General features: G+C 35.1%; 1 protein-coding gene across 4 annotated transcripts in view; it reads right to left on the reverse strand.

Moving 5' to 3' along the window:
* The window catches only part of MTX2 (metaxin 2), a 71503-nt gene that overhangs the window by 26839 nt on the left and 32526 nt on the right, over positions 1–12138 (reverse strand). Inside the window, exon 4 of one of the 4 annotated variants that reach the window (XM_032755309.2) lies at positions 6664–6787. The exons of the other annotated variants lie outside the window; for them this stretch is intronic. The gene's annotated coding sequence lies outside the window, so the exon portion shown is untranslated. The remainder of the gene's footprint in view (positions 1–6663; positions 6788–12138) is intronic. 4 annotated transcript variants of the gene reach the window in all.

The raw sequence follows: 12138 nt of genomic DNA on the forward strand, positions 1-12138 counted from the left end.
AGACAAAACCACAAAGATGGAGTGAAACCAGAGCAGAAAAGCTGAAAATTCTGAATCAGAGCGCCTCTCCTCCTCCAAAGGAACACAGCTCCTCGCCAGCAATGGAACAAAGATGGATGGAGAATGACTTTCAGGAGTTGACAGAAGTAGGCTTCAGAAGGTCGGTAATAACAAACTACTCCAAGATAAAGGAGGATGTTCGAACCCATCGCAAGGAAGCTAAAAACCTTGAAAAAAGATTAGACAAATGGCTAACTAGAATAAACAATGTAGAGAAGAACTTAAATGACCTGATGGAGCTGAAAACCATGGTATGAAAACTTCACGACGCATGCACAAGCTTCAATAGCCGATTCGATCAAGTGGAAGAAAGGGTATCAGTGATCGAAGATCAAATTAATGAAATAAAGTGAGAAGACAAGGTTAGAGAAAAAAGAGTAAAAAGAAACAAACAAAGCCTCCAAGAAATATGGGACTATGTGAAAAGACCAAATCTATGTTGGATTGGTGTACCTGAAAGTGATGGGGAGAATGGAACCAAGCTGGAAAACAATCTTCAGGATATTATCCACTAGAACTTCCCCAACCTAGCAAGGTAGGCCAACATTCAAATTCAGGAAATACAGAAAACACCACAAACGTACTCCTCAACAAGAGCAACCCCAAGACACATAATTGTCAGATTCACCAAGGTTGAAATGAAAGAAAAAATGTTAAGGGCAGCCAGAGAGAAAGGTCGGGTTACCCACAAAGGGAGGCCCATCAGACTAACAGCGGATCTCTCAGCAGAAACCCTACAAGCCAGAAGAGACTGGGGGCCAATATTCAACATTGTTAAAGAAAAGAATTTTCAACACAGAATTTCATATCCAGCCAAACTAAGCTTCATAAGTGAAGGAGAAATAAAATCCTTTACAAACAAGCAAATGCTGAGAGATTTTGTCACCACCAGGCCTGCCTTACAACAGCTCCTGAAGGAAGCACTAAACATGGAAAGAAAACAACCAGTACTAGCCACTGCAAAAATAGGCCAAATTGTAAAGATCATCGATGTTATGAAGAAACTGCATCAATTAACAGGCAAAATAACCAGCTAATATCAAAAGGACAGGATCAAATTCACACATAACAATACTAACCTTAAATGTAAATGGGCTAAATGCCCCAATTAAAAGACACAGACTGGCATATTGAGTCAAGACCCATCAGTGGGCTGTATTCAGGAGACCCATCTCATGTGCAAAGATGCACGTAGGCTCAAAATAAAGGGATGGGGGAGGATCTACCAAGCAAATGGAAGGCAAAAAAAAAAAGCAGGGGTTGCAATCCCAGTCTCTGATAAAATAGACTTTAAACCAACAAAGATAAAAGAGACAAAGAAAGCCATTACTTAATGGTAAAGGGATCAATTCAACAAGAAGAGCTAACTATCCTAAATATATATGCACCCAATACAGGAGCACCCAGAATCTTAAGGCAAGTCCTTAGAGACCTACAAAGAGACTTAGACTCCCACACAATAATAATGGGAGACTCTAACACCCCACTGTCAATATCAGACAGATCAACAAGACAGAAGGTTAACAAGGATATCCAGGACCCGAACTCAGCTCTGCAACAAGCAGACCTAATAGACACCTACAGAACTCTCCACCCCAGTTCAGCAGAATATACATTCTTCTCAGCACCACATCACACTTATTCTAAAATTGACCACATAATTGAAAGTAAAGCACTCCTCAGCAAATGTAAAAGAACTGAAATGACAACAAACTGTCTCTCAGACCAAGTGCAATCAAATTAGAACTCAGGATTAAGAAACTCACTCAAAACTGCTCAACTACATGGAAACTGAACAACCTGCTTCTGAATGACTACTGGGTAAATAACAAAATGAAGGCAGAAATAAAGATGTTCTTTGAAACCAATAAGAACAAAGACACAACGTACCAGAATCTCTGGGACAGATTTATACCAGCGTGTAGAGGGAAATTTATAGCACTAAATGCCGACAAGAGAAAGCAGGAAAGATCTAAAATCGACACCCTAACATCACAATAAAAAGAACTAGAGAAGCAAGAGCAAACACATTCAAAAGCTAGCAGAAGGCAAGAAATAACTAAGATCAGAGCAGAACTGAAAGAGATAGAGACACAAAAAAACCTTCAAGATATCAATGAATCTAGGAACTAGTTTTTTGAAAAGATCAACAAAATTGATAGACCGCTGGCAAGACTAATAAAGAAGAAAAGAGAGAAGAATCAAATAGACACAATAAGAAATGACAAAGGGGATATCACCAACGATCCCAAAGAAATACAAACTACCATCAGAGAATACTATAAACACCTCTACGCAAATAAACTAGAAAATCTAGAAGAAATGGATAAATTCCTAGACACATACACCCTCCCAAGACTAAACTAGGAAGAAGCTGAATCTCTGAATAGACCAATAACAGGCTCTGAAATTGAGGCAATAATTAATAGCCTACCAACCAAAAACAGTCCAGGACCAGACGGATTCACAGCCGAATTCTACCAGAGGTACAAAGAGGAGTTGGGACCATTGCTTCTGAAACTATTCCAAACAGGGAATCCTCCCAAACTCATTTTATGAGGCCATCATCATCCTGATACCAGAGCCTGGCAGAGACACAACAAAAAAAAGAGAATTTTAGACCAACATTACTGATGAACATCAATGCCAAAATCCTCAATAAAATACTGGCAAACCGAATCCAGCAGCAGCACATCAAAAACCTTATCCACCACGATCAAGTCGGCTTCATCTTTGGGATGCAAGGCTGGTTCAACATATGCAAATCAATAAACATAATCCATCACATAAACAGAACCGATGACAAAAACCACATGATTATCTCAATAGATGCAGAAAAGGCCTTTGACAAAATTCAACAGCCCTTCATGCTAAAAAGTCTCAATAAACTAAGTATTGATGGAACATATCTCAAAATAATAAGAGCTATTTATGACAAACCCACAGCCAATATCATACGGAATAGGCAAAAACGGGAAGCATTCTCTTTGAAAACCCACACAAGACAAGGATGCCCCCTCTCACCACTCCTATTCAACATAGTGTTACAAGTTCTGGCCAGGGCAATCAGGCAAGAGAAAGAAATAAAGGGTATTCGATTAGGAAAAGAGGAAGTCAAACTGTCCCTGTTTGCAGATGACATGACTGTATATTTAGAAAACTCCATCGTCTCAGCCCAAAATCTCAAGCTGATAAGCAACTTCAGCAAAGTGTCAGGATACAAAATCAATGTGCAAAAATCACAAGCATTCCTATACACCATTAATAGACAAACAGAGCCAAATCATGAGTGAACTCCCATTCACAACTGCTTCAAAGGGAATAAAATACCCAGAAACCCAACTTACAAGGGATGTGAAGGACCTCTTCAAGGAGAACTACAAACCACTGCTCAAGGAAATAAAAGAGGACACAAACAAATGGAAGAATATTCCATGTTCATGGATAGGAAAAATCAATATCGTGAAAATGGCGATACTGCCTAAAGTAATTAGATTCAATGCCACCCCCATCAAGCTACCAATGACTTTCATCACAGAATTGGAAAAATCTAAAGTTCGTATGGAACCAAAAAAGAGTCCGCATTGCCAAGACAATCCTAAGCAAAAAGAACAAAGCTGGAGGCATCACGCTACCTGACTTCAAACTCTACTACAAGGCTACAGTAACAAAAACAGCATGGTACTGGTACCAAAACAGATATATAGACCAATGGAATAGAATAGAGGCCTCAGAAATAACACCACACATCTACAACCATCTGATCTTTGACAAACCTGACAAAAACAAAAAACGGGGAAAGGATTCCCTATTTAATAAATGGTGCTGGGAAAACTGGCTAGCCATATTTAGAAAGCTGAAACTGGACCCCTTCCTTATACCTTATACAAAAATTAATTCAACATAGATTAAAGACTTAAATGTTAGACCTAAAACCATAAAAAACTTAGAAGAAAACCTAGGCAATACCATTCAGGACATAGGCATGGGCAAGGACTTCATGTCCAAAACACCAAAAACAATGGCAACAAAAGCCAAAATAGGCAAATGGGATCTAATTAAACTAAAGAGCTTCTGCACAGCAAAAGAAACTACCATCAGAGTGAACAGGCAACCTACGGAATGGGAGAAAATTTTTGCAATCTACCCATCTGACAAAGGGCTAATATCCAGAATCTACAAAGAACTCAAACAAATTTACAAGAAAAAAACAACCCCATCAAAAAGTGGATGAAGGATATGAACAGACACTTCTCAAAAGAAGACATTTATGCAGCCAACAGACACATGAAAAAATGCTCATCATCACTGGTCATCAAAGAAATGCAAATCAAAACCAAAATGAGATACCATCTCATGCCAGTTAGAATGGCAATCATTAAAAAGTCAGGAAAAAACAGATGCTGGAGTGGATGTGGAGAAATAGGAATGCTTTTACACTGTTGGTGGGAGTGTAAATTAGTTCAACCATTGTGGAAGACAGTGTGGCGATTGCTCAAGGATCTAGAACTAGAATTACCATTTGACCCAGCAATCCCATTACTGGGTATACACCCAAAGGATTATGAATCAAGCTACTATAAAGACACATGCACACATGTTTATTGAGGCACTATTCACAATAGCAAAGACTTGGAACCAACCCAAATGTCCATCAATGATAGACTGGATTAAGAAAATGTGGCACATATACACCATGGAATACTATGTAGCCATAAAAAGGATGAATTCATGTCCTTTGCAGGGACATGCATGAAGCTGGAAACAACCATTTTCAGCAAACTATCACAAGGACAGAAAACCAAACACCACATGTTCTCACTCACAGATGGGAATTGAACAATGAGATCACTTGGACACAGGGCAGGGAACATCACACACTGGGGCCTGTCAGGGGGTGGGGGTGCTGGGGGAGGGATAGCATTAGGAGAAATACCTAATGTAAATGAAGAGTTGATGGGTGCAGCAAACCAACACGGCACATGTATACCTATGTATCAAACCTGCACATTGTGCACATGTACCCTAGAACTTAACGTATAAAAAATAGTAATAATGATCTATGTAGAAATCAGAAAACACAATTCAATAAGCATAAAAAGCTTCAAAGAGAGTGAATTTATTACCAAAAAATATGAAATGTTATTTGAGAGAACATTTGAAGACATATCACTTCATAGACTGACCTTCCTTAATAAAACTCTCACCTAGGAACTACTCCTGGAATATGTGAGTCAATTTTAGATACATCAACATCTGACAGCTACAGAAAAAAATCAGGTTATTTCTGAAAGCAACAAAAAAGACAACTAGAATAGAGAAGGATATAAGCTTTCCTTGTGAGAATTACATATAAATAACATGCTGATAAAACCGATAAATGAACTGATAAAAGCCCCTCCTCCCAAGAATATAAGCTTCATTAGTACATACAGACCATGTCTATCTTGTTTACAACTTTCATCAAGTTGTAGGGTCAAAATTAAGCAAGAGTTATAAAATAGTCAAAAGTACAGAAAGAACAATTCTTGTAACCCAATAACCTAACACAACACCAGTTACATAGTTAGCACTCAATGAACAGTTGGGGAGAAAAGGAAAATATATATATATTCTTTTTCTGAGCTCCTATAATGAATACTTTAAAATTTGTTACTTACAAAAAAATTCCCAACTGATAAATAACAAAAAAAAAATTAAAATTCTTAGGATGAACTAGCAGATGTCAGGAACATATACTCATTTCTTTTTAATTAACTAATAGTAACTCAATATTGAAACACTTGCCAATGACCAGCACCAACTGTCTTCTTTCGTCTTCTCTATTCCAAAGACAAAATGAACATCTGTCTTTCAAGTTAGATACACAGCCCACTCTCTTTAGTTGCACCTAAGCAATAAAATCAGCATTGCTTGCCAATAAAAATATAAAGGTAATTCAAAATTTTGAAGAATTGCCTTTAATAAGTTTTTAAAGATTAGATGCTTTACACTGATTAATACCCTGGGATTCGAGGGGTTATAAACACAGCTTCTAAATTTATGTAAGTCACATGAACAAAGTTATTCAAATTCTAGATAGGTAGCAATCCATTTTCAGTCCAACCAGGTAAAGCTATCCTCAGACAGCAGACCTCAGGTTTTTCTTCTTTAGGACAAAGCTTCTATTCATTTCCTAATTAAATTTGAAATATTTTATGTAAGAATTCACTAACGACTATTCTCAAGCATGCAATGCCATTTTCAGGACACAAAACAAAAATCGTGAATTTTAATTCATATCCTTTTTCAACCAGACACAAAGGAAAATTTGTGACAACTGAAGAATTATTTTCTACCTTACTGAAGAGGCATGATTTAAAATTAAAAACCATGAACAAATCTATCTATAAAATAATTCATTTTTATATCAAACAGCTGCAGACCCTGTAATTGAAATAATGTATCTAAGGTTATAAATGAAAAGTGTTAGGTATCATTCTTGAAGTGACAGATTAAGTCCCTAATCCAGTTACCATAATAGCCATATTTGTAGTTTAACATAAATTAAGACCTTAATTATATTTGTGACTATTTTAAACAAAATAACAAATTCCTTTGTACCTGTGAATGTAATTTATAGCAAAGCCAGGTTCATTTTCCAAACCAATCTATTTCACACTGCAGAAGTACTCTGGTATAATGGTATAATGTAATTCTTGTTGCAGATGTTGAAAGAGTAGATTCACTAAAAGCACAGAAGGGGTTTGAAGATAAATGAAGATGCTATTCATTCAAGGGTAATTTCATCTTAGAACTATATGAAAGATGTTTCATTCACACAGGGTAGTGTATGGCCTCAAATTTAAGTGTATCTTCAGCTCAAATATAATGCTGCCGGATTGATTATGTTGATATTGTATATCTAATAATGAAAAATTCTAGCCTTGTTCTGTTTAAAAAAAAGGCTGTTGTTTTTCTATCTTACTACTATATCTTTATGGTTCTGTTTAATAGCAACAAATTATAAAATCCTGCTTGCCATTTACTTTTTAAACAAAAAAGTATACAGTTGATATTCTAAGTTGCAATCTCTCAGAACTGCAGGAGCGTGAATTTTTGTTATACATAAATAAATACATATTTATATCAGTAAACCATTACCCTTTATAACCATTTTACATCATTTCACTAATTACTAAAAACAACAACTCCTATAGCCACCTAATTCTATTTTGAAAATACTTCATTTCCACAAATTCTACACTGACTAATTTTAATGTTTTATATACACCATGCCATTTAAGTGTTGAGAAACTAATATTGACATTTGTTTTTTAATCTGCTAGATTCTATTTGCAATTTAAGTTCACAATTATCTTGATAAAGATCACATTTTATATACTGAAATAATCCAATGTCTTATGAGCATAAATCAGCAAAATGCTTTAACATTTCTGGCACACAAACTATAATAATGTAATATAAGACAATCAGTCTGAAGAATTTAAACTCAGTGATATCAAAGAAACATCTGCAGCCTCCATTTTGCTTGTTTGGAATACTGAAAAGGATTTTACAAGTCTCTATATCTCATAAATGTTTACTAAATTCTATTTATCCCTTAGCTTTCCTTTCCTTCACCTAACCCTGAAAGTGAATTCAGAAGCCTCATCTGACAGAGGACAATCAAATTGAGAGGAATGTACAAATTTTAAAAACCTAAAACTTTATACTTTATGAGGCTTTAATAAAGTTTTGTCAATTTTTTAAATGTTTTTCATAAAATATTATATTATTTATTAAAATATGTCCACTCATGTCATCCTACTTCTATTTACATCAGGTTTAAACTGATCCTTTAAAACGGCATAAAACCCTGAACAGCTCGTTTAAAACAGAATGTATCCAACCAAACTGAAAATTCAAAATCATTTCCTCTAAAATTCTGCAGGTAGCTGTCCACTATGGCCATTTAAATGACATGACAAATTTACAGCAGCTGTATTTTCACACTCAAAGTTTTGTCTCTAAGGCAATAATCAACCTGCAGCCTCAAAAGAAAGACAGATATTCCTCTCTCCTGCTCTTTCCCAAACACTACATTTGGATATTATCATTAGCCAATAATTAATACATCCTTCTAGAAAGCATCATTTGCTAAAAGGAAAATGCAAGGGTCAGCTAAGTATTTATCATCAAATCTGAAATGTGAGTGTTCATGATCCAGCATTAATGGGGCCTATAAAAATGCTGACTTTTGGTCAGGTGCAGTGGCTCACACCTGTAATCCTAGCACTTCGGGAGGCTGAGGCAGGTGGATCATTTGAGGTCAGGAATTCAAGACCAGCCTGGCCAACATGGTGAAACCCCGTCTCTACTAAAAATACAAAAAAATCAGCTGGGCTTGGTGCCACACACCTGTAATCCCAGCTACTCAGAAGGCTGAAGTGGGAGAATCACTTGAACCTGGGAAATGGAGGTTGCAGTGAGCGGGAGATCATGCCAGCAGTGAACCGAGATCACGCCACTGCACTCCAGCCTGGGCGACAGAGCTAGACTCCATCTCAAAAAAACAAAACAAAACAAAATGCTGACTTTTAAATTATATACTATATTCAACAGAAATAAAATAGTTTTTTTCTGTTGTCTTCCCTTTCATTTTTAGAGAAAAGTATTTATTAACAAAGAGTAAGAAAAAGTAAAATTATTAAATGGAACAAGGACATTCTCCTTGACTTGACCTTAAATGCTATTCCTACTTGAAGTAAAAAGGACAAAGTAAGATTACTTGTTCATGCAATATTCTAATAATGATCATCAGTTTGAGACACTCTAAAAAACAAATTCAAATTTTTATAACATCTAGGTTAAGCCGTACAAAAAAAAAAAAACCACCAGATTTTTAAAATTGGCTTCACATACATAAAGCGAAATTCTTTCTAAAACTTACTCGAAAGTCTCTGTTGCACAACAGATAGCACATTGGACTTCTAAAACTTATTAGAAAGTAACATTTTATTATATAAGGACACTCACAAAATATGTACATAAATCTTTGAAGTCAAAATAGGCACTAATTCTGTATTCGACATCTTACATTCCTATTCCTTTCATTTTTTTCAAAAGAATTTCTCATTCATTACCTAACTTGAGCTTCATGATATTATAGAGGTAAGACTATCTTTATCCCATTTCAAAGATACAAAAGCTAAGACATGTTCTTTTACTCCTTAATGTAAACTATTAATCATAAGATATAATTTACTAAGAAATGTCAGAAATAATTTGTGATTAAATGGTCACTTATTGTTAGGTGAAACTTCAATATCTGTTATCACTGGGCTAGACCAATATGCAGCAAAGTATTATGAGTGTGGACTGTCGATCCAGACTTCCTGGGTCTGCATTCCAGCTCTGCCAAGTACTATTTATGTAACTTTGAGCTCACTGTTTAACCTCTCTGCCTTACCTTCCTAATCTGTAGGAAAGTAGGAATAATAATAGTACCTACCTCATAGGGTAGCTGTGTGAAAGGATTATTTATGATACCTACCTTATACAGCACTTACCTCCTATAGTTGTTATAAGGATTAAATGGGTTAGTATGAATTAAGAGCTCAGCACAGTGACAAGCACAGGTGGCACTCAACCAATGTTGTTGTTTTCTGTTTATCTCCACAATTTGTGGGTTCTATGAATGTGGGCGAAGCATCTTTGAGCTTCAGTTTCCACATCTTTAAAATGAGGATAATAATAGTACTGTGCACTAGGGTCATGGGAAGGATTGAACGCAATGCTCCACATAAAAGCTTTCAATACAGTGTCTTATACAATAAAAGTATTCAATAAATACTGTTTTAAAATATATTATTCAGTATCAACAAAATTTTGTTTGCATTAAAGCATTCAATATTAATTTTTAGATAAAGAATGATTACAAAAATTAATGTTCACACAAACACAAACATGTCCAAAAAAGATTCTTACACATAACATTTATTTTCAATTACTCTAGTGTTTTCAGGTACTATCAAGGCTGCAAGCTTCCATTCCTCTTACTGACATTGAAAACATGTATTTCTTTCAAAGAATTAGGAGAGAAAGAAGTAATAAACAGCATTCATTGCATATTTACCTTATGCCAGGTACGCTTTACATACGTTAACATATTCAATCCTCATATTCAATATGTTAACATATTCAATCCTATCCTACCCAACAGGATAGCTTCTATTATATTTCTATTTTACATTTGAGCAAAATTGAAACAAAGAGCTCTATTTAGGGTTTGCTGTTTTTGAAACAGATACCAATTGGAATCTTCTATAAAAGACAGCATATATTCAATCAATAGACATAAACTTCTTAAATAATTTTTGCCAAAACCTTTGAGAGCATATATGTATTTGCTCATATTGTATTCTAAACCTGCAGTGTCTAACACAAAAGCCACTAGCTACGCGAGACTACTGGGCATTTGAAATCTGGCTAGCATAAATTAACAGGTACTGTAAGTGTAAAATACACATCAGATTTTGAACTTAATATAAAAAGTCCCATTAATAAATTATGTATTGGTTACATATTAAAATAATATTTGGATACAGTGGGTAAAATAATGCATATTATTAAAATACATTTTGCCTATTTCTTTTTGCTTTTTTTAAATGAGGCTCCTAGAAAATTTCAAATCACAAATGTGGCCAACATTGTGTATTTATTAGATGGCTGGTTTGGATTTGGGGGTAACAGAGAATAGTAACAGAGAATTATTATCAAAGTTACTTTTTCCAATCAGCATAAGCTTAAGTCCTTCAAAGCACAAGTACAGAATGGAAGATCTCTCTCTCTCTCTGTCTCTCTAGTGTGTGCATGTGAGAACAATACTGCAAATATACACATTTGGCTCAAGGGACCAGAGAAACATGCTATACTAATACTTCACTATACTCAACATACAAGAGTGAAGGAAAGCAAATCTAAGGGGAAATAGCTACAGGAAAAAAAAATTATTTTTAAACTGAAATCATAAAAGTTCTTAAGAGTCCAAAAAGACCTAATCACTTAGTTTCAGAGGTATAATAAACACCAAGTGTATGTGTTAAGTAAAATTTAAATTTCCTAATGGCCTAACTGGCAGACTATTAAAATATCTGATGTTTGATATCTGGTATCTTCTAGAAAATAATCCAGTTTGTGGATACCTGTCACATTGTTTTGATCAATTTTATACATCAAATGTAGGCCTTTAACTGATTCTTCTAAAAGAATGCTGGCCCACTATATAGAAGAAAATTACTCCATAAAGTTTACATCAGATATCTGGAAAAGTCACATTTATAGTCATGGCTACTATCAGCTGTCAAGCCAAAGAATATTGAAGAAAACCAAGAAATTTTAATATATGCTGCTTAATTTATCATCGAAGTGACATATGTAGGATAAAAATACTGAAATGGTTAAGGAAAATTCTACATTGTAGAAGATCCTTTTTTCTGGTTTTATTTTTAATTGCAACTATGATTTGAGAAATCATGAGAAAGCAAATTAATAGAAATCATAAAAATAGAATTAACAAATAAAATACACACTAAGATTTATTTTTTCCTCCCTTCTCTGGATTATTTAAAACGTTAGTTTTTTTAAATGGTAATATACTGGTATTTTGGTTTGTACTGAAAACTGGCTAACCCATCTATTCCAGGGTTTGTCAACCTTGACAAATCTATTTACATTTGGGGCTGGATAATTGTTTCTTGTGCAGGGACTACTCGGTATGTTTTAGGATTTTTAGCAGCATCTCTGGCATCTACCCAATGGATGAGAATAGCACTCAACCCGTCAACCGTTTTGACAAGCAAAAACACTTAAATATTTTCAAATGTCACAGGGTGGCGGTAGGGGCAGTACTAAAGAGCTGCCCAGTTGGAAACCACTGTCTATTCCTACCCAAAATACCTTTCTATTTGATGAAAATTATTTCAGCACTTCCTAAACTAGTATTAGGTAGTTTTAGGGGCTCTTCCTAGGGGATCCAGATAGCTTCAGCAGGGAAATCAGTAAACCTACTGAAACCATATGCAGAATAGCCTGGGG

Source organism: Hylobates moloch, unplaced genomic scaffold (assembly GCF_009828535.3).
Source record: "Hylobates moloch isolate HMO894 unplaced genomic scaffold, HMol_V3 SCAFFOLD_1, whole genome shotgun sequence".
In the NCBI taxonomy this organism is placed as follows: domain Eukaryota; kingdom Metazoa; phylum Chordata; class Mammalia; order Primates; family Hylobatidae; genus Hylobates; species Hylobates moloch.